The following is a 26,919-nucleotide window of genomic DNA, read 5'->3' on the forward strand; positions in this document are numbered from 1 at the left end:
CCAAGCCATTCATAAACCTGCAATATATCCTTAGCTCTGGGAACTTCTCTTTTAACAGAAAGCAGGTAACAAGGAAGATTACCCAACAATCTGGCCACTGGGTACATTGTCCCTAGTCATTATGTTTCCTGGTCACTCACAGATAGACTCTAGTGAAGCAGACTCCTAGTTTCAGTTTTCAATCACTGAGTCAAACCATATCATAACCAAAGGTGGCTTATTTACTCCTCAATCCATTGGTCATAAGTGACACCCACTCCCTTATCTGCCCACATGTGTGAGCTGAGGGAAATCCACTGGTGCAATAATGCTTAATGACACTGGGTTCTAGGTTACCTACTTGTGCAGCTTTTTTATGAACTTGGAACATTCTCATTTTTAATCCTTGGCATACCACTTCTACCTTAAGATGGATTTACATTGGGCAGCAGACTTAGTGGAATTGACAGAACCCAGGCCATCACAGACTGTTCTAACTTCATATTCACTTGATGCCCCATAGTCTGGTAATTTTTTATCCTCCAGGACTCAGTAACACACCAATAACTATTTTTAATAGGTATAATTTGAATGGCTTAGATCTGCTACAGGGTCCTTTCTTGCTCTTAGGCTCACTAAGAGCTGGCAGCCTTCCATCTCACTCAGAAGAATGTGTTGAATCTATATTCCCAAATGTGAAATTGCTATTGTAATCTTACCCATCTAATTTTCCCAGTATTACAATAGCTAAGCGTCAACTCCCTTGCTTCTTTTAGTTAAACAGCAACATACAGCCTCTAAAATTCTGGGATCATCCCCTTTGCTACTTGGGACAGCAGTTCTGTAACAGCACCATCTCCTCTTAGCCCTGACTTGCCAAGAACACCCACACAATTTCTGTGTGATGTCATTGCATCTTTCTCCAGCATGGTGCCTACTGCTGTGATATAGTGTCCACAGACCACTCCCAGCATCCAGGGAACAAATCTTACTTAGGATATCCACCCCCTTTGCTTAACATTTTTATCTTTTCTTTTACTGTTTACCAAAGCTTTTCTCTCTCTCTCTCTTTTTTTTTTTTAATCTTAGTGTTAGTCATCAGTTTTCCCCAAACATCCCAGGTCATTCTAGTAGTGTGTAGGCACGGTTTCTTGAGGTCCATACCAGAGTGTTCACCCATATTTCAGGGAGATAATCCTGTATCAACAGACTCTTCCTCATATAACTTGCATTCCGCTTCCCATTGTCCCGCACCTCAGAATCCAGGCCCACGCATGTCCTCCCAACTCCTTCCGTACATATTTGCTAGTTCCTATGGTTCCTTTGAAGTATAGTCCCTTTTCTCTGGTAACAGGCCCAGCACTTCCTTAGCCAGAATATGAGGTGAGTTAATCCGGCTATTATGTTAATGGCCTGAAGTGGAAGTAGGGTAGATCATGAGTGAAGTACTTGTTTTCCTGCAAGGCATTGGTCATGGTAACATCTCGCACCAAGAGGGAAATGCTAGGCTTTAAAAGGAAGTAATGGGCACTCCTGCCAACCCAGAAGATTCACATATGGGAATTTAAGGTTACCTAGTTCCTCATGCCATTCCTTGGGGTCTTATTTCTTCTTAATCATGGCCCCAATCTTAGTATAGCCAGCTGCTGAAGTTGAGAATTCCACATCCTCTGGAGCTCTGTTACCCTTATAATTAAATTATTAACCTTATATTCATTTTTTTCTGCCCTCTGGCAACACATAGGAGATGAAACTCCTTATGTATTGCCAAGGAGGCCCTCTTACTTTCAGACTTAGCTTTTCTCTCTCTCTCTTTTTTTTTTAAAGTTGAGATTAAAATTGGCATATAACATTGTGTAAGTTTAAGGTATACAATGTGTTGATTTGATATTTTTATACATTGAAGAAGGATTACCACCATAACATTAGTTAACATTTCTATCACTTATACCACATTTCCTTTTTGTGTTGGGAACACTTAAGATCTAGTCTCTTAGCAATTTTGAAGTTTATAATACAGTATTTTTGTCTACAACCACTATGCTGTGCCATTAGAGCTCCGTAACTTATATATCTATATTATTTGCAAAGACTTAGCTTTTCTTACACCCTCAGGCTTTATTCTCTTTCTCCAATACATTAACTGACCCCAGCAATAGCCAACCAATTCTGTAATCCCACAGTAGGGACTTCCTCTGAACTTTTCAAATGACTGGTATTGCCCCCATCAATGCCTTCTCTTTTACTAGTTTCCCATCAAGATCATCCCAGAGATGGGGTCTACTTTCTAGCTGTGATGAACTTTTTATTACCAGGTAAAGGTTAGGTGATTAACCTCAAAATTATCACTTTACAGTCTGCTTCCTGGACTGCACCTGACTGATTTTATGTTTAAAACCACAGTCCTTCCTCATGTGCATTTCTAAGTAAATGGACCAACCTGACCAAAGACAATTTAGAATATCATTGGCCATTATGGGGAACTTTTCAAATCCTCAAACTTAGTTTCCTTAAAATTGAATTGGACTACAGTAACCCAAAACCTTCCAGACATGATGGAATGTTTATTTCAATTGGTATTCTGAGGCTTCCCAACATCATCAGAGTCTAAAATTGCCTCTCTGCAAAATAAGATTTTACAATTAACTGAGACAAGCAATTAAATAAAGTCAAAATGGTTCCTGAAGCCTCAGGCTCCCCTTCCTTGGATTCTTTGTTCAGGTCCCTCCTGGCATGCCATCTTGTCTCTCTCCTTTGTCTCCTCTTGGCCAGATTCCACCTCTGATGTCATCTTCCTTCTTCCCTTCTACACTGCCTACATCTACGTATACCCTCAATCTCCCCATACTAATCCTCTAACCAAACTTCCCCTTTTCTCTGAAACCATCCCTACTCTCTTTTCCTCTGAAACCTGTTCCTTTCAAATGATGCCTCTGAAGATCCAGAGGCTAAACCCTTAATGTCTTATGTTCCCTGCACTAAAGTTGAACTGTGAGCTGAAGTCAAAGATTTTCCCAAAGTAACAGATTCTCACAGATTTGCTGAGGAATGCAGTATCGTCATTCAAATATATCAATGTGGATTCTTTGACTTATATCAGCTAATTCATATGCTTCTTAGTGAAAGCCAGACCCAGCATTGGATGAAAATTGCTAATTGGGAAAATCCTGAAATGTCTCTAGAATTACAATAGGGAGAGAGTCCAATAACTTTTTATATGAGCAGGCTCAGGCAATCACTAGGGGACTTCACTGAACAATTTCTATGGTTTTGCCAAAGACTTGATTGGAACAAAATTCAGGCTTTCACATAAAAATCTGATGAATTTATTCAGGAATATTACAATTGACTTCAGATTATTTTTAAAGAAAATTCTTGTCTTCCTTCAGATGTTCTTCCACACAAGTAACTTTTACATGTATATTTATTAATGAGCTGAACTGGTACCTTTCCCCTCTAGTAAAAAGGGCGATGATGGAATGGGAAATTTTGTGTGCTCTGGGTATAGTTATTCTGGCAAACCAGGTCTCTCCTACTCTAGACGTCACATCAAAGGCAGGTTACCAAAACACATGATTTTTAACTGCAGAAAATGAAGGCCTCTGAATGAAACAAAATTTTTTCTTAGTTTCTGTCACTATTGCAAAGAGCCAAGACATTGAAAAAGAGATTATTACAAATTTAAGCACTTTAGGAACCTTCAGCCCTCTAACCAGCTTTTCCATTGTTCTCCCAGTTCTCAATGACAAGGCTCCGAGGAGCTCCACAGGATCTTCCTGATCTTCCTAATCAGCTTGGAGAAACATTTCTCCAGATTGGGGATGAATATCTTCCAGTTCTAATTAACACCAGAGCCACACTCTTAGTACTCAAACCCAGGACTATAAAACAGCCCCTGCCTTGGAGTAGTAAACAGTTCAAATAGAGGGGATCCCTAATAAACTTCAAAAGGTTCCTGTCTCAGAAACTAATCCTTTTTGTTTAAGCCTTTTGAGAGATACACACCTATTTCTTCTTAGTTCCTTTGGCCCTACCCATTTATTAGGCTAAGACTTTCTAGGGAAGAATCATGCCAGGATTTTGTCTCTCAAAAGGGGAATATAATTCTAGAAATTAACATTAGTTATCAAATTATCCACCAGGTGAATTAAATAACCCTTTGACATCTTAGTTTTTCCTTCTCTAAAGGTACTAGAGCAGATTTTGGAAACACTGATCGTTTGTCCCTATTGAGTCAGCTACCATTTTCCTTATGTAGAAAATCTCCAACTGATGTTGGCAAAATTCATAACACATCTCACAGCAAAGTTCAAACAGAATTTTAACCTCTTCTAAATCTCAGCTCCACCCTTTTTGAAACTCATAAACTATTATCCTTTGAAATAGTACATGCCACCCAATGCACTTGGCTTCCTGCTTCTTTTGACTCACAACTAATCACAGTAGAAATATTCTAAAATTGGAAAGGCATAATTGTTTTTATTAAAAATATCCATGTTTGGTAGAGCAATATTTTCATGGTGTGCTCTTGGGAGATGAAAACCTTAGGAATCACACCTTGCAACATGGATATTTTGTCTATTGGAAAAGACACCTCCAGAAGAACTCTTTTCTCTCTCACTGGAAAGGCCCCTATCAAGTACTGCTAACAAACCCTTGTGTCACCAAACTCCAAGGAAGAGACTCTTGGATTCTTATGACACACCTAAAGAAAGTATCAAAACCTGACTGAACCTGCACATCATCAGGTGACCTGAAAGTAAAATTTCCTGGAATGAAGCAGGTGATATCTGATGACAGCTTTCTCAAGATATCTGAACCCGGCTTGTTTGAAATTTTCTGTCAAACTTTTGATGATGATGTAAGCTTTCATATGCTCTCCAATGTCTTTGATTTTGATAACATATGGACATTAGATAAAAAGTGCCTCCCTCCTGTCCCACCTTGTTACTTGAATATGATCTTGATAGGTTTCCAGTCTGTGACTGCACTGTCTCCCTCCAGTGTGAGACACAACACCCAGGAAAGTGTCTTCCTGACATTGATGTACAAAATGTCACTGAAAATAGAGAACCTGAATCTTGATCAATGATGCTTTCAGAGAAAGGTCTTGATCAAAAGGGGAAAATGCAGAAAACTTAATGAACAGAAATCCCAATTAAATAGCACTGGGAGACCAGAAGAGGGGGATCTCATATCCTGTAATGAAAACAGAGCCCAACAGAAAGAAGAAAGACTTCTTTCCTTTCTTGAGAAGAACTCTGCCAATGAAAAACTATGGACTCTTTGTTTATTATAGCCCTCCCACCTTTCTTTTCCTTTCCTTGTCATGCATATGGCTTGCCAAGTTTGCAGACCCCAAATTGCAATTCTATGCTGATCCTGAATAAACCCATCTTTGCTGGAGAAAAATCTGGTAATCTGTTTCAGGTAAACAGCTTCCATTCCAGTTTTCCAGCATTCTTATTTACATTATCCATCATATTGTGTAATATTTTGTCTCTTATACAGAGACACACACACAGCCTTGACTATAACATAAGTACACCATATAACTGACTAAGAATATTTCAGATCATGTATTTTCACATTTTTACCCTTTCAATTTCAGAGCTTATTTTACTCTCTTAAGTCCTGATACTTCCTTCTAACACATCTGGCACAATTATAAAGGCATATAGATATAAAGCTCTATATCATCTTAGATTTTAAGACTTAGAGGATATTTGAGTAAACCTATGAATTATATTATAATTTTACAATTACATTTTTATAAGTATTGTTTTATTCTCTCAAGATTTCTCATTCCAAAATTAGAAAAATGAAGTGCTTCTATAGAACTTGGGAAAATATCAACATTGAAATTTTAAAAACTATAGTACATAAAAGAATTTCTTGGACTCAGAACTTTAGAATCTCAGTGAATATATGTCTTCCAAGAGTTACAGCTATTTCTTCCTTTTTTTATTAAAAACATTTGCATGAACAGAAAACATTGTTTTTTAACAGTTCACAAGCTTCTGCTGTTTTTATGCTCTCTGAAGGCTGTATCATCTTTTAATGTCAGCAGTTGGTTGCCATAGAAATTATAATGATGTCACTCGCTATTTAAGTCTAGAAATAAACAGAAGGAACAGATGGGCATTTGAGAATGAAGGGCATAATTTTAATGCAAATGTTCTTGAAAATAAAGAATGACAGGTTAAAAATCACATGCAAAAAAATAAAACTACCACGTGCAACATTTAAAATTAGGATGTATCTCTATTCTACAGTGAGCTAAGATGCTGAGTTGGAGTCTGGGGCAAAAGAAGAGAAGGTACAGGAAAAGCGTTCTCACAGAGCAAAGATTAAAACAGAATCGTGTCTTATGGAGTTGAAACCAGATCATGGTTACATTACATGGATGTGAAATTCCAGTAATCTCAAGGAGGGATGGGACTGAGACAGACTGAAAAGAAATATGGACTTAATCTCAAAGAAACCGAGGAGGGTGACAGTTAAAAAAGCAAAGCCAGTAACGTATCTGAGGACAGATAGAAACATGTTTTACATTTATGGCCAGAGAATCAAAGAAGACACATAGATCTAGGTCTAAAATGGCAACAAGACTTCTTTTAAAATTTCACGGTTCCATAATGCAGCAACAATTACTTATAGGAGATGTACAGCTGCATCTATTATATTCTTTGTAAAAAAAAATTCTCACTCTGAGATATAATATAATAATTCACAAATTACTTAAAGTATAGCAATGTACTCTGGGCACCACTACAATATGTGTCACACTAAAAATCAAACCAGTAAAAGAATGAAAAATACTACCAATTTAAAATTAAGACAATTTAAATGGAACTCTGACACACAGACTTTTTAGACACTGTTTTTAAAATATTGATTGGGGTTGTAAAAAGACTACGGATGTTTCTATCTGCAAGCCTTTTTTGTTTTGTTCTGTTTATCTGTGTAAAAAAAATAATAAATAGAAATCTCTTAAATAAAATTTGGAGACCAGAAATGGGAGCTCTCACACCCTGTGAGGATAGCAGAGACAAACAGGAAGGAAAAAGACTCTTCTTTCCTTCCAAGGACATGGAAAACCATAGGCATTTTGTTTACTTTAGCCCTCCCAACTTCCTTTCTCCCTCTACAAAAGTGTTCTTTGCTTGCCACGCAGGTACTTACATGTGGCTCACCACAGTCGCAGATCCTGAATTGCAATTCTCAGCTAATTCTGAAAAAAAAAAAAAAATTTCTGCTGGAGAAAAATCTGGCAGTCTACTTGTTCCAGGTCAACATCTGGATAGAAAAATTTACTCAATGGTCACATATATAACTAGAAAATAAGAATTTGGGGGATAAAAGCTATCTTCTAAAGATACACATTAAGTCAATTCAAAATGGAAATCCCCTATGAAAATGGAACACAATTATTTGAAAGACAAAGAGAACTATTTTACCCTGTACTGATTTTCACTATCTGAAGTTTCAAATTTGGTACTGATGTATTTTAAACATAAGCTATATTGAGTCTTGAGCTGATGGAAACAGGCATCCTGGATTAGTAACTATGCAGTGGCACTGAGTGGTGTCCTTAGAAGAAACTGGGTCCCCATTGTAGCTTTGTTCCCGGTGGCCTGTGCATATAACCCCTTCCAGTTATTCTTACATATGTTACCAAACCAGGTTTGTTTTGTCTGACAGGTAGCAATATAAAATGCTGAGACCCTGAGGTTTGCAGTAAAGGGAGGGCTTATTCACAAGGCAACCAAGCAAGGAGACGGCAGAATAAATCTCAGATTCACCTCCCCAAAGGCAAGGGGTTGAAGTATTTATGGGATAAAGAATAAAGAAGCAGGATGGTCTGAAGTGCGGGAAGCCTGAGGAGGGAGGGGAAATGTGATTAGAGAAAGGTGTGGTAATTGTCATTCTGTGCAGGCATGTCCAAAAATGGAAACAGTTAGCACAAGATGAGGGTGGAGTTTTTGGTCCTCTGACTTCAAAGGCCACTGACTAGATGCTCTCACATGGCCAGCTGGAGGGTCAGTGGCGGTCCTATCTAGTCTTAACGAGCTCACCTCAAACTAACCCAACTGACTCCAAGTTCCTGAAAAACAACTTGGGAAAACCTCTCATTGTTTAGGCTATGTGCTGCTTGGAGGATATGCAAGTCTTTTGTAGCAACAATTAAAATGATCTTGATTAGTGAAGGCAATTTACAGGTGAAATGGATTACCCATGGTTTCACATATTTATTGTGTTTCTGTAAGGAGTGACACACTCAAACAGCCAGAGACAACGAGAGACCAGTATGTTAGAAGTGCTGTTTTCTTCAGTAATATTAACTCATAAAATCGAGTTGGGTATTTTGAGTTCACCTCTCTTTAATGATTTTAAAATTTTGTATTACAAAATTTCAAAGAAAATTAATGGTTTTGTTATAGACTGAATACTTGTGTTCCCCAATATTTACATGTTGAAACCCTAACCTCCAATATAATGGTATCAAAAACTAAGACCTTTGGGAGATCATTAGAATCAACCCTCATGAATGGGATTAGCACCATTATAACAGCCTAGAGAGAGGTTGCTTCTTTTGCTCTCCACCATGTAAGGATACAGCAAGAGCACAGCCATCCACAAACCTGGAAGCAGACTCTCACAAATCTGCTGGTGCCTTGATCTTGGACTTCCCAGCCTCTAGAAGTGTTAGAAACTTGAGGACACAGGGTGGAAGGGGGAAGCTGGGGCAAAGTGAGAGTAGCATTGACATATATACACTACCAAATGTAAAATAGTTTAGCTAGTAGGAAGCAGCCGCATAGCACAGGGAGATCAGCTTGGTGCTTTGTGACCACCTAGAGGGGTGGGATAGGGAGGGTAGGAGGGAGACGCAAGAGGCAGGTGATATAGGGACATCAGCATATGGCTGATTCACTTTGGTGTACAACAGAAACTAACACATATTGTGAAGCATTTATACTCCAATAAAGATCTATTTAAAAAAAATATGTTTGTTGTTGAAGCCACCCCGTCCTTGACAGTTTTGTTAATGCAGACTGTATGGACTAAGAGAGGTTTAAATTAGATGATGAACTTACATGATTTCATAAAATTAAAAAATACATCTTTGAAAAGTACAGAAAAACAAACATTTATTAATTTAATCTTGGGGATGGTTACTGGTCTGAATCAGGTCTGGAGATGTTTTTGTCATTTACCTATTCAGGGTCATCTACAATTCACTTCATATTTTATGTTCATGTGCTGTTTGGGACAACCCCAGTCCATCTGACCAAGTACTGTCAAACACAAAAATTGTAAATAACTGCAAAGAACACTTAAAGCTTGTATTTAATTACTAAAAATTTACTCTTCTTTGAACAACAACAAAAACATTCTTACAATTATACTTTCACTACTTTTAAAATTTAACCAGAATGCTTCAGAAGTTGCTATGTTCTTTCAATGGTGTTTTGCACTCCACATGGACAGAATAGCAAAGGCTTCCCTTCTATAAGTAACTAGTATAAAGAACTGTTTAAATCCTCTTGGCTATTGGAAGGAAAAGACAAAACAAGTATAATCTGATACTTACAGTTGATTGTTTTATGTATAGAATAATTTGCATATTGCTAAAACTTTTAAAAACAAAAATACAATAATTTAATAATAATTTATAATTTATAAGTGTGTATAGTTTAGTAATTTTCTAACATATATGTCCTTCTAGGAAAAGGAGAATTAAAATGAAAAAAAAAAAGTATTTACATCCCAATACATAAAATGTCTTCTAAAGTCTCCTAAGTGAAAATAAGAGACTACTATTAGATTAATATTTTTTGTCTGTTTATTCCTTGATCATGAGTTGATAAAGTAAAATCAAGGGTAATTTTCACATTGTCAGAAAATGTGAAGTAATTTATAAGTGGTTAGTGGCCATACAAAAAGCTTGATTAATTCTGTTTTACATTTGGTGCACAACTTTGCTGATAAAACACTCAGAATGAATGCAGGCAAATTGTTGGACAATGATATTAAAAATACTGGAATAAGATTTAGAAGATTATAGCCTATACATTTTTATGCCATTGAAGTATAGTTGACTTACAATATTATATTAGTTTCAGGTATACAACATAGATTCCACGTTATTATAAATTATATTCCATATAGTTATTATAAAGTAATGAATATAGTCCCTGTGCTATATGTTACATCTTTATAATTTATTTAGTTTATACCTAGAAGTTTGTACCTCTAAATCCCCTTCACCTATTTGGCCCACCCCGGACCCCTCTTCGATCTGCTAACCACTAGTTTCTTCTCTGTTATATGTGAGTCTGTTTATGTTTTGTTATATTCATTTTTTTGTTTTACTTTTTAGGTTCCACATATAATTGACTACATATAGGTTTTGTATTTCTCTGTCTGAGTTATTTCACTAGCATTATATCCTCCAGGTCCATCCATGTTATCATAAATGGCAAGGTATCATTCTTCTTAATGGCTGAGTAATATTCCATTGTATATATACCACATCTTCTTTATCCATTCATCTTTTTTTTTTAACATCTTTATTGGAGTATAATTGCTTTACAATGGTGTGTTAGTTTCTGCTTTATAACAAAGTGAATCAGTTATACATATACATATGTTCCCATATCTCTTCCCTCTTGCGTCTCCCTCCCTCCCACCCTCCCTATCCCACCCCTCCAGGTGGTCACAAAGCACCGAGCCAATATCCCTGTGCCATTCGGCTGCTTCCCACTAGCTATCTACCTTACATTTGTTAGTGTGTATATCTCCATGACTCTCTCGCCCTGTCACAGATCACCCTTCCCCCTCCCCATATCCTCAAGTCCATTCTCCAGTAGGTCTGTGTCTTTATTCCTGTCTTACCCCTGGGTTCTTCATGACATTTTTTTTCTTCTTAAATTCCATATATATGTGTTAGCATATGGTATTTGTCTTTTCCTTTCTGACTTACTTCACTCTGTATGACAGACTCTAGGTCTATCCACCTCATTACAAATAGCTCAATTTCGTTTCTTTTTATGGCTGAGTAATATTCCATTGTATATATGTGCCACATCTTCTTTATCCATTCATCCGATGATGGGCATTTAGGTTGTTTCCATCTCCGGGCTATTGTAAATAGAGCTGCAATGAACATTTTGGTACATGACTCTTTTTGAATTTTGGGTTTCTCAGGGTATATGCCCAGTAGTGGGATTGCTGGGTCATATGGTAGTTCTATTTGTAGTTTCTTAAGGAACCTCCATACTGTTCTCCATAGTGGCTGTCCAATTCACATTCCCACCAGCAGTGCAAGAGTGTTCCCTTTTCTCCACACCCTCTCCAGTATTTATTGTTTCTAGATTTTTTGATGATGGCCATTCTGACTGGTGTGAGATGATATCTCATTGTAGTTTTGATTTGCATTTCTCTAATGATTAATGATATTGAGCATTCTTTCATGTGTTTGTTGGCAGTCTGTATACCTTCTTTAGAGAAATGTCTATTTAGGTCTTCTGCCCAGTTTTGGATTGGGTTGTTTGTTTGTTTTTTTATTGAGCTGCATGAGCTGCTTGTAAATTCTGGAGATTAATCCTTTGTCAGTTGCTTCATTTGCAAATATTTTCTCCCATTCTGAGGGTTGTCTTTAGGTCTTGTTTATGGTTTCCTTTGCTGTGCAAAAGCTTTGAAGTTTCATTAGGTCCCATTTGTTTATTTTTGTTTTTATTTCCATTACTCTAGGAGGTGGGTCAGAAAGGATCTTGCTGTGATTTATGTGGTAGAGTGTTGTGCCTATGTTTTCCTCTAAGAGTTTGATAGTTTCTGGCCTTACATTTAGGTCTTTAATCCATTTTGAGCTTATTTTTGTGTATGGTGTTAGGGAGTGATCTAATCTCATACTTTTACATGTATCTGTCCAGTTTTCCCAGCACCACTTATTGAAGAGGCTGTCCTTTCTCCACTGTACATTCCTGCCACCTTTATCAAAGATAAGGTAACCATATGTGTGTGGGTTTATCTCTGGGCTTTCTATCCTGTTCCATTGATCTTTCTGTTTTTGTGTCAGTATCATACTGTCTTGATTACTGTAGCTTTATAGTATAGTCCAAAGTCATGAAACCTGATTCCTCCAGCTCCTTTTTTCGTTCTCAAGATTGCTTTGGCTATTCGGAGTCTTTTGTGTTTCCATACAAATTGTGAAATTTTTTGTTCTAGTTCTGTGAAAAATGCCAGTGGTAGTTTGATAGGTATTGCATTGAATCTATAGATTGCTTTGGGTAGTAGAGTCATTTTCACAATGTTGATTCTTCCAATCCAAGAACATGGTATATCTCTCCATCTATTTGTATCATCTTTAATTTCTTTCATCAGTGTCTTATAATTTTCTGCATACAGGTCTTTTGTCTCCTTAGGTAGGTTTATTCCTAGATATTTTTTTCTTTTTGTTGCAATGGTAAATGGGAGCGTTTTCTTGATTTCCATTTCAGATTTTTCATCATTAGTATATAGGAATGCCAGAGATTTCTGTGCATTAATTTTGTATCCTGCTACTTTACCAAATTCATTGATTAGCTCTAGTAGTTTTCTGGTAGCATCTTTAGGATTCTCTATGTATAGTATCATGTCATCTGCAAACAGTGACAGCTTTACTTTTTCTTTTCGGATTTGGATTCCTTTTATTTCCTTTTCTTCTTCCATTCATCTTTTGACGGACACGTAGGTTGTTTCCACATCTTGGCTAATGTAAATTTTGCAGTTATGAACAGTAGGGTACATATATCTTTTCAAATTAGTGTTTTCTGGTAAATCTCCAGAATTGAAATTCTGGATCATATAGCAGTTCTATTTTTAAACATTTGAGGAATCTCCACTTTGTTTTCAATCATAGTTGTACCAATTTACATTCACACCAAAACTGCACAACTACCCTTTTCTCCAGGTCCTCATGAACACTTGCTATTTCTTGTCTTTTCGATGATAGTCATCCTGATACATGTGAGGTGATACTTTATTGCAGTTTTGAAGTGCACTTCCCTAATGATTAGCAATGTTGAGAATCTTTTCATGTGTCTGTTGGCAATCTTTATGACTTCTTTGGAAAAATGCCTATTCAGGTCCTCAGCCCATTTTTTTAATCTAGTTGTTTGGATTTTTGATATTGAGTTGTATGACTTATTTTGTTGTGGTTTGGATATTAACCTACAAGACATATCATTTGCAAATATCTTCTTTCATTCAGTGGGATATTTTTCTTTTTTTTGTTGTTGTTGTTGTTGGTTTCCATCACTGTGCAAAAGCTTTTAAGTTTGATTGGGTCCCATTTGTTTATTTTTGCTTTTGTTCCTCTTACCTGAGGAGACAAGACCAAAAAAATATTGGTAAGACATGTCAAATAGCATATTGCCTGTGTTTGCTTATAGGGGTTTTATAGTTTCAGGTCTCACAGTTAGGTTTTTAAACCATTTTGAGTTTATTTCTATATGTGGTGTGAGAAAGTAGTCCAGTTTGGTTCTTTTGTGCATAGCTGTCCAGTTTTCCCAACATCACTTACTGAAGAGACTGTCTTTTCTCCTTTGTCATAGGTTAATTGACCATAGTGTGTACATTTATTTCTGGTCTCTTTTAATCTGTTCCACTGGTCTATGTGTCTGTTTTTGTCAGTACCATGCTGTTTTGATTACTGTAGTTTTGTAGTATAGTCTGAAGTGAGGGAATATGATATCTCCAGCTTTGTTCTTTTCTTCAAGGTTTCATTGGTTATTAGGTGGTCTTTACTATTATGATACAAGTTTAGGATTACTTGTTCTCACTCTCTGAAAAATGCCATGGGCATTTTGATAAGCATCACACTAAATCTTAGGATTTCTTTGGGGAGGGTAGACATTTTAAAAGTATTAATTCTTCCAATCCATGAACAGAACAGAATAGAATAGGCTATCATTCTATTTCTTTGCATCATCTTCAATTTCTGTTTTCAATGTCTTATAGTTTTCAGACTATACATCTTTCACCTCTTTGAGTAAATTTATTTCTAGATATTTTATTTTTTTCTATTGTAAATAAGATTGTACTCTTGAATTTCTCTTTCTGCTAGTTTATTATTGATGTAGAAATTCAACAGATTTCTGTATATTAATGTAGTATCTTGTAATGTTACTGAATTCATTGGTAAGTTCTAATAGTCTTTGAATGGATTCTTCAGGGTTTTCTTCATATAATCAGCAAATAGTGACCATTTTCATGTTGCTTTCAATTTGGACGTCTTTTATTTTATTTTTCTTCCCATATTGCTGTGTCTAGGATTTTCAATATTATGTTAAGTAGAAATGGGGAGAATGCACATACTGGTCATAGTCCTGATTTTACAAGAAAAGCTTTTAGTCATACACCATTAAGTCTGAAGTTAGATGAGTATTTGTCAGAGTATGTTCCTTGCCTTTATTACACTGAAGTATGTTTTTTATATACCAACTTTCTTGAAAGCCAACATCATGAATGGATATTATATTTTATCAAAAGATTTTTCTGCATGTATTGAGATCATCTGATTTTTATTCTTCAGTTTGTTAACGTGGTGTATCACATTGATTGATTTGAGGATATTGAACCATCCTTACATCCATGGAATAAATACCACTTGATCATGGTGTATGATTCTTTTAATGTATTTTTCAAATTGGTTTGTTAATATTTTGTTGAGGATTTTACATCTTTCTTTATCAGGGATATTGGCCTGTAATTTTGTGTGTGTGTGAGGTGCCTTTGTCTGGTTTTGATATCAGGGTGTTGCTGGCCTCATAGAATGATTTTGACAGGGTTCCCTCCTCTTCAATATTTTGGAATAATTTGAGAAGAATAGGTATAAGCTCTTCTTTAAATGTTTGGTAGATTTTTTTTTTTTATGAAGTTGTGTCCTGGACTTTTGTCTGTTGGAATTTTTTGATTACACATTCAATTTCAATATTAGTAGTGTCTGTTCAGATTTTTAAATTATTTTTTATTGGAGTAGAGTTGATTTACAATCTTGTGTTAGTTTCTTCTGTACAGCAAAGTGAGTCACTTATACATATACATATATCCACTCTTTTTTAGATTCTATTCTCATATAGGTCATTACAGAGTATTGAATAGTGTTACCTGTGCTCTACAGTAGGTCCTTATTAGTTATCTATTTTATGTAAAGTAGTGTGTATTTGTCAATCCCAATCTCCCAATTTATCCTCCCTCTTTCTGCCTTGGTAACCATAAGTTTGTTTTCTGCATCTGTGACTCAATTTCCATTTTGTAAATAAGTTCATTTGAAGCATATTTTTACATTCCACATATAAGCAATATAATATATTTGTCTTTCTCTGTCTGATTTGTCTTGGAAGATTTATGTTTCTAGGAATTAATCCTTCTTCTAGGTTGTCTAATTTTTGATTTATAACTGTTCATAGTATTCTCTTATAATTGTTTATATTTCTGTGATATTGTTTGTAACTTCCCTTTCATTTCTAATTATTTCTATTTTAGTCCTCTCATTTTTTTCTTAATGAGTCTGGATAAAGGTTTATCAATTTTATTGACCTTTGAAAAACATCTTTTAGATTCATTAATCTTTTCTCTTTTGTCTCTATCTTACTTATTTCCACTCTGATCTTTATTGTTTCCTTCCTTCTGCTGACCTTGGGCTTTGTTTGTTCTTATTTTTCTAATTGCTTTAGATGAAATTTAGGTTGTTTATTTGAGATTTTTCTTGTTCACTGAAGTAGGCCCGTATTTGTATAAACTTCCCTTTTACTAGTGCTTTTGCTCTGTCCCTAGATTTTTGAATCTAGGGAATTCAAATTTGAATTATGTTTTTATTTGCATTTGTCTTGAGGTATGTTTTTTAATTTTGTCTTTAATTTCTCATTAACCGTTGGCTTTTTAGTACCAAATTATTTAGTCTTCACATGCTTGTGAGTTTTTTATTTTTTTCTGTTTTCTTCTTGTAATTGATTTCTATTTAGTTTCATACCATAATGGTTGGAAAGTGTCCTTGACGTAATTTTCATCTTCTTAAATTTGCTGAGATTTTTTGTGGCCTAACCTGTGGTCTATCCTAGAGAATGTTCCATGTACACTTGAGAAAAATGTATATTCTGCTGTTTGGGCTGATCTGTAAATATCTATTAAGTTTATCTGGTCTAATCTGTCATTTAAGGCCACTGTTTCCTCATTGATTTTCTGTCTTGATGATCTATTGATTGATGTAAGTGTGGTCCCCTACTCTTATTGTATTATTGTCAATTTCTCCCTTTGTGTCTGTTAATATTTGCTTTATACATTTAGGTGCTCCTGTATTAGATGCATATAAATTTATAATGCATATCCTCTTCTTTGATTAACCCCTTCATCATGAATAGTCCTTCTTTGTCTTTTATTGTAGACTTTGTTTTAAAGTTTACTTTGTCTGGTATGAGTATTGTTACCCCAGCTTACTTTTTGTTTCCATTTTTGTGGAATAATTTTTCATTCCCGTCACTTTCATGTGTGTGTCTTTAGCTCTGAAATGAATCTCTTGCAGGCCTAATATAGATGGGTCTTGCTATTTTTATTCAATTAGTCACCCTATATCTTTGATTGGGACATTTAGTCCATTTACATTTAAAGTGATTCTTGATAGGTCTGTACCTATTACCATTTTCTTACTTCTTTTCTGTTTGTTTCATAGTTCTATTCTTCTTTTAGTCTCTTCTTTTGTGATATGAAGGCTTTCTTTAGAGTTATGTGTAGGTTCCTTTCTCTGTGTTTTCTGTGTACTTATATTAGTTTTTGATTTGTTGTTATCATGATGTTCATATATATTAACTTATAACTATATCTACTTGTTTTATACTGATAGTCATTTGAGTTCAAACACATTCTAAAAGATCTACTTTTTTTACTCTATACAGCATTTTATATTTATGATGTTATATTTTACATTTTCATGTACAACACTTAACTGTTTATTGTAGCTATAGTTGATTTTACTATTTTGTTTTTTAACCTTTATATTCACTTATTTAAGTGGCTGATCCACTGTCTTTTTTCTATGTTTGCCTTTACCAGTGAAAAATTTCCTGTCATATATTTTCTTATTTCTTGTTATAGCTTTTTGTTTTCTACATAAAGAAGACCCTTTAATCCTTTAAGAACATGTAAGTGGTGATAAACTCGTTCAGTTTTTGCTTGTTTGGAAAACTTTTTATCTCTCCCTCAATTCTAAATGATAACCTTGTTGTGTAGCATATCCTTGGTTGTAGGTCTTTCCCTTTCATTACTTTAAATATATAATGTCATTTCCTTCTGGACCGTAAATTTTCTGCTAAAAAAAAATCATCTAGTAGCCTTATAGAGGTTCCATTGTATGAGACTTTTAGTTTTTCTCTAGCTACCTTTAAACTCTCTTTATCTTAATTTTTGACATTTTAATTATGATATATCTTGGTGTGGGTCTCTTTGGGTTCATCTTGTTTGAGACCCTCTGTTTGAGAACCTAAGTATTTGTTTCCTTATTCAGATTAGGGAAATTTTCACCCATAATTTCATCAAAGACATTACAGTCTCTTTCTCTCTTTCTTCTTCTGGGATCCCTAGAATGTTAGTGCACTTGATGTTATTCTACAAATGTCTGAAACCATCCCTATTACTATTTTTTTTCTTTTTGCTATTCTGATTTGGTGATTTCCATAATTCTATTTTTCAGGTGGTTTGTGCATTATTCTGTATTACTTAATCTTCTGTTAATTCCTTCTAGTGTATGTTTCATTTCAGTTATTTTATTTTTCAGCTCCGATTGGTTCTTTTTTATGTTTTTTTAGTTTTTTTGAAGTTCTCATTATGTTCCTCCATTCTTCTGCATGTTCAATAGTCACTTTTATTACTATTGCTTTGAACTCTTTTCAGGTAAATTATCTCTATCTCCTTAGGATTTTTTTCCCCTGGGGTTTTGTCTTATTCTTTCATTTGAAACCCATTCCTCTGTCTTCTTGTTTTATTTTATTTGACTTTCTCTGTTTGTCCCTATGAAATTAGGTGAAAGAATTACCTATCCTAGTCTTGAAAGGGTGTCCTTGTGTGCAAGTTTCCATATGCAGTCTGCATGTGCTCAGTGGCTTTGGTAGGAGAACTGCATCTGAAGTGAGCATGGACTTTGTCTTCTGCAGGGGTGTACTGTCAACCATCTTCTTGGTTGAAAGTACCACTGCAGTGGGAGTATCTAGAGCCAGAGTCAGGTGTGAGCTAGGGATTTTCCCAGGATCAATGGTTGTCATTCCATATCAGGTTGATGGGGCTTGAGCAGGAGACCTGAGGGAGTTGTGCTTCTCCCCTGCATGACAGTAGTCTCTGCCTTGGTTTGGGGTGGGTTTAGGTCCTAAGGGCTTGAAAATGTGCTTCTGAGCTGGCTCTGTATTTTCCCCAGTGTGCACATGTGTTCACTAAATGGCAATGGCAGTCTCCACCTTGGTTAGAGTTGAAGTTGGGGTCTGAGAGGTTGGAGAAACACTTCTGATACGACTCTGCTTTTCCCCTGGTGTGCATGTGCACACATGAAAGAGTGATGGCAATCTCCTTTAGTGGGTAGCAGTGCTGGAACCAAAGGGGCTGGATCAGGAGCCCAGTGCAGGCTGAAGGGCTTGATGGATGCTGACGTTGTCCTGGCAAGCTGTCCAGAGCCCCAGGCAGTTTTAAATCTTCTAAGTCTACACTGGGACTGGGAACAAGCAAGTCTGTGTGCATACTATTTCAGAGTGGAATTTTGATTTTTTTCAGCTCTCTGGTAAGCTCCATTGGCTTTCAAACTAACTAAGAGTGCTCATCATACTAGTTCCAAAACCCAGGTCTGGGATGTGTAATATGGGGTTCAAACTCCTCACTGCTTGGGTAGGATCCCCTACCCTGTGATATGCCCCTCCTCTTCTGGGTCAGCTGATGGAGGTTTGGGTCCCAACTAGATCACTTCTGCCAGACTCCGTGTAGTCCTTTCTTTACACCCTTGGTTGTAAAAGAGCCCTTCTGCTAGTCTTCATGTTGCTCTCAGCAAGAGTTGCCCTATACGTAATTGCAATTTTGATGTGTTTGTGGGTGGAGGTGAGCTCAGGGTGTTCCTATTCTGCCATCTTAATTCCTTCCTTATATAACATTTTTGAACATTTCCCCCCAAAAATGGTATTCATGTCTGGAATGTTGTGAATAAAGTCCATCCTCAAACTTTTCAAAAACAATAAATAAGAGGTCAGGTCTTATCTCTTATGGATTTCCATTGCTCTCCATAAACTGGTCTCAACCTACCAACATATGCCATTTTTATTTTAATACTCATAAACATGTTTCTTGATTTTAAAAAAATCAGCTTATGTTATGCTGCAAAGTTTTTATACTTATTTGACATTTCACTAGACATTGGATGATAATTTTACTTCTGTTTTTTTCACTTTTGAAGTAAGACTTGTATCCTTCATTTAAAACCATTTTTCTTTCCAGTCTTTCCTTAACTTTCAATCTACTCTTAGTGGAAATAGCAGATTATACTTCTACTTTTCACTCTAACTTCTCATTTACTCTTCCTTTGTCTGTGCTTTTGATAGTGATTTGCCAAACACACTATAATCCCCTAGATCACTAATAATTATTTTGAGAATAAATTTGTGAGACACATCTTAGAACTTAACTTACTCAATTTTTCTTTCTGTGACATTATCCTGCACCTCCTGCATTTTGAAACTCACTTCCCTTTGATTCTAAGATAAAAAGTTTTGTTTTTCCCCAACACTTACTTCCTCTTCAGTTTTTTTTTAGCTTTTAAACTTAAAGAAGTACTTTTGAAAACTCCCATTTTAAGAATTGTGAAAATTTTGCTACCAAAATTCTTCACCACTGTGTTGTTAAGTGAATGTTAATTTCTGAATTTTGGAATTCTGTGGGTATTTTTCCTTTCCTTTCTTCCTTTCTTTCTGTTATTTGCTGTAAATGCTGTAATCCACATTGTGTATCAGAAGGAAATTTGTTGTTTTTATACTTTCTTGGTTATAACTTATCAGAGTGCCAAGGCACCCACTGTCACCCACTGTTTGCTCTCCTGCTAATCAACTATTTCTAATTTCCAGTTAAACAAATTGTTTTCAGTTTTGTCTATTGTCTTTCTACCCATTGTAGTCTTTGGAATAAAAATTTAATTTGAAAAAAAAATAAATAAAAGTTTCTCTTCTTTCTCTCCTTTTTGTTTTTGACATGGACCATTTGTAAAGTCTTTATTGAATTTGTTATAATATTGCTTCTGTTTTATGTTTTGGTTTTGTGGCCATGGGGTATGTGGGATCCTAGCTCCCTGACCAGGGATTGAACCTGCACCTACTGCATTGGAAGGTGAAGTCTTAACTGCTGGACTGCCTGGAAAGTCCCTCTCTCTCTTTTTTTAAGGCTCTTTTTTTCCTGGCCTGCCCACAGAAAGTTTGCTTTCTCAAGTTTCATCCTTAGAGTTGGCTTTACCAAACCACACATTTCTTACTCCTCTAAATCTTGTTTGGCTGTGTCATTAATATCAATATTTTAAATTATCATAGAAATGACGATGCCATCAAGTCACTTTCTTGAGTACTTAAGGATTTTAACTTTGGTGTCTCATACCTATCTGCAAGTATACACATTAACGTTCAATTTCCATCTCTCCTTTGGCTCCATTCTGTGTCATCTTCTGTTCTCCTAAGTTTCTAAAACAGTCTAGCCATTCATACCTGAAATCTGGATATCACACTAAAGATTTCCTTCCTTGAGGGAATGAGATATTGCCTTTCGCTCACTGTTCCTCATCCCACTGGTCAAAAGCACTGCTACTGTATTTTTAAAATTTTTCTTCATGTTACTTCTTCCTCTCCATTCTATTATTGCTTATTTCTCCTTTTCCATTCTATATTGCTTATTTTTCTTAAAAGCAAACTAACTACAATTTTTTCTGAGTAATAAAGAATTAAAATACCACAAAAGACCCTTTTGTGTTTTACTTCATGCTATTTAAGTTTGCTTTATCTTACCATGTTCATTCGGATATTCTTTTGTCTGCACCTATTGTTTTCTCAGCGTATTTCAATTACTCACACATCTCTGATTTCTGCTAGCATGTAACACTAGGAAATCGTGGTCAGTCCACTAGATTCACGTAACTAACATTTCTTGCAGGAAATTTTCCCCAATATGCCAAACCACCCAATGTGGCTAGGCTATATGTTCCTCTCTTTACCTATTTAGATTATTTCTGTAAAAGATTTATCATACTTAGATCAAATTATTTGTTTTTCTGTGAGCTTTATGAAGACAGTCACTGTGTACCCTGGATCTGTGTCACAAGTTGAATGATTTCCAAACGGTGGATAAATGAGAGCTTGACATTATGGACAACAAAATCATATAAACATTTAATTGTATGATTTGGGTCTTTTATCCTATTCCTAGTTCTTTTTAATGGGCTAGACACACATGTATAAATGTGTTTAGAAGGTAGATATACTTGAAACCTAAGTACTGAATTTGATCTACTGTCAGTATATATAAACCTCTTGCTTGCTTCCTACGCCAACCTCCTGTGCTCACATGCTTTTATTTATCTTTCAAACTGGATGTGTCTCTTTCCTAGGTCCTCCTGTTCATTGCATATCCTCTGGGTTCTCCACCTCTACAAAATTTTAATAGTGAAAATTAATTTGGGGATTTGAATCCTTCAAATGACACCACTAACAATATTACAAAATAAGCCACAAAAATGTGAGTTTATATTAACAACCATTACAGACATCAAAGGACTTATAGACAAAAAAAATTAGGAAAGACTCTGTGAAACTGAGGAGTTTGCAGAAGAAAAACAGTCAAGAATTGAGACAGTTTACTAAAATGCTTATTCAAATTGAAATTATGTATGTGAAAATATGCTTATATTCATAGGCAACAAAAAATTCTGATTAGAAACCATGTCTTCCCCAATGCCTAAAGTTACTTCTAACTCCATCAGTTGTCAGCAAAGTGCGGAGCAAGGCAAATGCTTGTGATATTACAAACTGATAAAAATATTTTCAGAAATAAATCATTATTTTGTAAAATAAAAACTGTACCTACTTATGATATAGATATTTTGGTATACACTAAAGTGATTTATGTGCACTTATACACTAGAAAATATATTCAAGAATATTCAAAGCAGCACTGTTTCTAATAGCTCATAACTGGAAACAACACAAATGTTCTCAAATAATAGTATGTATAAATAATTTACTGTATGTTCAAACAATGGAATATTACACAATGGTGGAAAAGAATGTTCAATTACTGTACCAAAAAGATGAATCTCCAAAACAGAAGTATTATAAAATAGCCAAAGACTTATATTTAAAGGTTTGATGATATAATTCTAAACACAAAAAATACAAAATAATTGTGTATTGAATAAAAATGATAGAAAATAATAAAAGTGTAAGGAGAAAAAGAGATACAATGTAATGAAATATAAAATAAGAAATTATTAAGTTAGTAAAATATCAATAATAAAACAGTAAAGTGAATATTTTACAAAGAACCACAATAAATTATTAAAAGTATAATAACATAGCTATGTCATTAGATAACCTAATCAATAAAAAATCATGAATTCACCAGGTTGAAAAATTACAAATAAGAAAGAAAATGTAAGCATAAACATGAGAGAAATGTAGAGAATTAAGAGATGACAATTTGCTTATCCGTGGAAGTAGATTTAAAAGCAAATTGATGTGTATGAAAGCCAGTAAATTTTCAATGCACGACCTCTACTTTCTCCATCTCACTCTTTTTCACTCATATACGCACACATAAATACAAGGCACAGGTATTTCAAAGTTGAATTTAAATAGAATTTCTCAAAATAGAAAATTCTAGTTCTTTATTTAAAATGTGCTGTGGAGTCATCTATTAAAAGTGTACTTTTGAATCAGCAACATCAGCATCACCAGGACGCTTGTTAGGAAGGCACAATCACAGGCCCCAAATAGACCTATGGAAACAGAACTTGCAGTTTTAACAAAACTCCCTGGAAATTCATATTTACATGAAATTACGAGAAGTCCCATGTGAGAACAGTGGCTCTCACGATGTTTACATATTAGAATCATCCAGAAAGCTGTAAAACAAACAAAAAAAGAGGGAAAAAATAAACCACTATGGACCTCAAACCCATGATTGTAATTAAATCAGTATGGAGTAGCTTGCAGGTAATATTAAAAAAAAAAAACTGTAGTTCTGGATTGGAGAACCATACAGTGACCTATGAATCAGGTATGAACTGTGTATAAACATAAAATATTTTTCTTTTTGTTAATAAGTGATATCAACAACATATAGTAGGACTGTATGGCTTGATAGATGTGGGAACATTTTTAAGTTGCCAACTAACATACCTCATCTTCTGTGGTAAATTTAGTATTAGATGGTAATTTTGTAATATAATTCAAACATGAAAATTTTAGTAACTATGCAATTTCTGATCTCAGTATTACCTTTCTTCTTGTTGATGGTCCCACTTTTTCTAAGAAGGAGGCTAACCTAATACTGTGGGAGGAGAGAAAGAACAGGAGAGAAAATTGAGAAAACATATGGAAATTATTAAATCAAACAGTTGTTGATGAGTTTGCACCTCCTGCTAATCTAAGACAGTAAGCTCCTCTGAGCTCTTGCATTCGTAGTTCCCTGACACTCTGGTACAGCTGTTTTCTCCTCTCACCCCATAGCAAGGGATCCATCCCTTTGTGGGTAGCTGCTAAGGATGTCAGCAGACAGGCTGAAGCCATGCCCACCTTCCACTGCATTTTCCACAGCCCAGGGATGTGCAAGGACCCTTTCTTGCAGGCAGAGAGAGTGCAAGTTGTGCCTTGGCATCTTTGGTCTTTGCCCTGCTTTGCTTCAAATTATGGAATTTGGACAGTTCTCTGGACCAGCGGCATTCAGACTGACAACTAAAACAGTCTCTGTTTTAAAGGGTGTGTGAGGGAACATGAAGTCCTATGACAGAAATAGTTACAGAGTCCAAGCTTGTACTGCTCAGGGCATCACAGATAGGCCAATAAATTGAGAGATAAAGCACTGGGGCAAGGAATAGTGACTTTATTCAGAAAGCCAGCAGACAAAGAAGATGGTGGACTAGTGTCCTAAAGAATCATCTTACCCCAGTTAAAATTCAGGATTCTTTAATACTAAAATGGAAGAGGGTGTCTTGGTGCAGGAATCCTTTGTTCTTGTGGTTGTCCATGTAGCTATGGTCACAATGTTCCTATAAACCTCCAACAAGAAAATTGTTACTTTCTGTCCTGGAACTTTTTGTCTTTATATGAGTGGAAAACTGTTAGAAATTTAAACTTGAAAACAGGCTACCATGTATATTTCATGCTATAAGCAACAGGTATTTTACAGAGGTGCAGAGACAGCATGGCTAAGTACAAGCAACAGAGCACAAGGGTTAGAGCTAAAGGGATAGATCCTATATGGAATCAGGTGTGTTCTCTGTTACAAAACCATGCCACAGGGATGAATGTGGAAGGACATTATTAAAATCCAGAACCTTTATCTCCCAGGAAGAAGTTTCTTCATCTAATATCCTTTTCATATGCAGAGGGGCAGTGGGCAGAGGTGTTGCCACATAGACTGTGCTTTGCAAGCCCAGCAGTGTATTTAGTACTAATGAAGTGCGATTTGTTGAAGTTTAGAAGGTACATTTTATCAGTTTGTTCCAGGGCATAGTGTCAGTCAAAGAGCAGTCAGTCGTAAAACGATCAAAAGAAAATAAGTTTTGCTTTTTTTCACAGGACCCAAGGGGACCTTCAAGATTGTGGAGGAGTAAGAAGTGGAGATCACCTTCCTCCCCACAAATACATCAAAAATACATTTACACGTGGAACAACTCCTACAGAACACCTACTGAACGCTGGCAGAAGACCTCAGACCTCCCAAAAGGCAAAAACTCCCCATGTACCTGGGTAGGACAAAAGGGAAAAAGAAAAAAAAACAGAGACAAAAGAATAGGGATGGAACCTTCACCTGTGGGAGGAAAGGTTTCCACACACTAGAAGCCCCTTCGCAGGCAGAGACTGCGGGTGGTGGAGGGGTGGAAGCTTCGGAGCTGCGGAGGAGAGTGAAGCAACCGGGGTATGGAGGGCAAAGTGGAGAGATTCCTGCACAGAGGATCGGTGCCGACCGGCACTCACCAGCTTGAGAGGCTCGTCTGCTCACCTGCCAGGGCAGGCGGGGGCTGGGAGCTGAGGCTCGGGCTTCGGTCGGAGCACAGAGAGAGAACTGGCGGCGTGAACACAGACTGAAGGGGTTAGTGCACCACGGCTAGCCGGGAGGGAGTCCATGAAAAAGTCTGGACTTGCCTAAGAGGCAGAGAACATTGTTTTGGGTTGCACGAGGAGAGGGGATTCAGAGCACCACCTAAATCAGCTCCAGAGACGAGCGTGAGCCACAGCTATCAGCACGGACACCAGAGACGGGCATGAGATGCTAAGGCTGCTGCTGCTGCCACCAGAAAGCCTGTGTGCAAGCACAGGTCACTATCCACATGCCCCCCACCCCCACAACAGAGCATGTGCATCCCACCACAGCTAGGATCCCGTGATCCATGGACAACTTCTCCGGGAGAACACACGTTGCGCCTCAGGCTGTTGTAATGTCACATTAGCCTCTGCCACCACAGGCTCACACTGTATTCCAATTATAATGACTGTAATGACTGTCAAGAAGCCTGACAGCAACCTACACTCAGTGGTGGGGCCAAAAGCAAAGCTGAACCTCAGGAGCTGTGTGAACAAAGAGGAGAAAGGGAAATTTCTCCCAGAAGCCTCAGGAGCAGTGGATTAAATCTCCACAGTCAACTTGAGGTACCCTGGAACTGTGGAATAGCTGAATAGACAATGGATCAACCCAAAATTGAGGTGGTGGACTTTTGGAGCAACAGTAGACTTGGGACTTGCTCTCTGCGACTGACTTGTTTTTTAATATTTGTTTATCTTAGTATAGTTTTAGCACTTGTTATCATTGATGAATTTGTTGGTGATTTTGTTTCTCTCTTCTTTATTTTTCCTTTTTTATTTTAATAATTTTACTTTAATTTAATTTTACTTTTATTATTTTTATTCTTTCTTTTTTTCTCCCCTTTCTTCTGAGCCATGTAGCTGACAGTCTTGGTCCTCTGGCTTGGTGTCAGGCCTGAGCTGCTGAGGTAGGAGAGCCAAGTTCAGGACATTGGTCCACCAGAGACATCCGGCCCCATGTAATATCAATCTGTGAGAACTTTCCCAGAGATCTCCATCTCAACGCTAAGACCCAGGTCCACCCAACGTCCAGCAAGGTCCGGTGCTGGATGCCCCATGCCAAACATCTAGCAAGACAAGAACACAGCCCCACCCATCAGCAGAGAGGCTGCCTAAAATCATACTAAGTTCACAGACACTACAAAACACACCACCAGAAGCAGCCCAACAGAAAGAGAAGATCCAGCCCCACCCACCAGAACACAGGCACAAGTCCCATCCACAAGGAAGCCTACACAACCCACTTAACCAAACTTACCTACTGGGGGCAGACACCAAAAACAATGGGAACTATGAACCTGCAGCATGCAAAAAGTAGACCTCCAAACACAGTAAGTTAAGTAAAATGAGAAGACAAAGAAACACACAGAAGATGAAGAAGCAAGGTAAAAACCCACCAGACCTAACAAATGAAGTGGAAATAGGCAGTCTACCTGAAAAAGAATTCAGAATAATGATAGTAAAGATGACCCAAAATCTTGGAAATAGAATGGAGAAAATACAAGAAACTTTTAACAAGGACCTAGAAGAACTAAAGAACAAACAAACAATGATGAGCAACACAATAAATGGGATTAAAAATTCTCTG

Source organism: Leucopleurus acutus (genome assembly GCF_964270905.1).
Source record: "Leucopleurus acutus genome assembly, chromosome: 15".
Classification (NCBI taxonomy): Eukaryota; Metazoa; Chordata; class Mammalia; order Artiodactyla; family Delphinidae; genus Leucopleurus; species Leucopleurus acutus.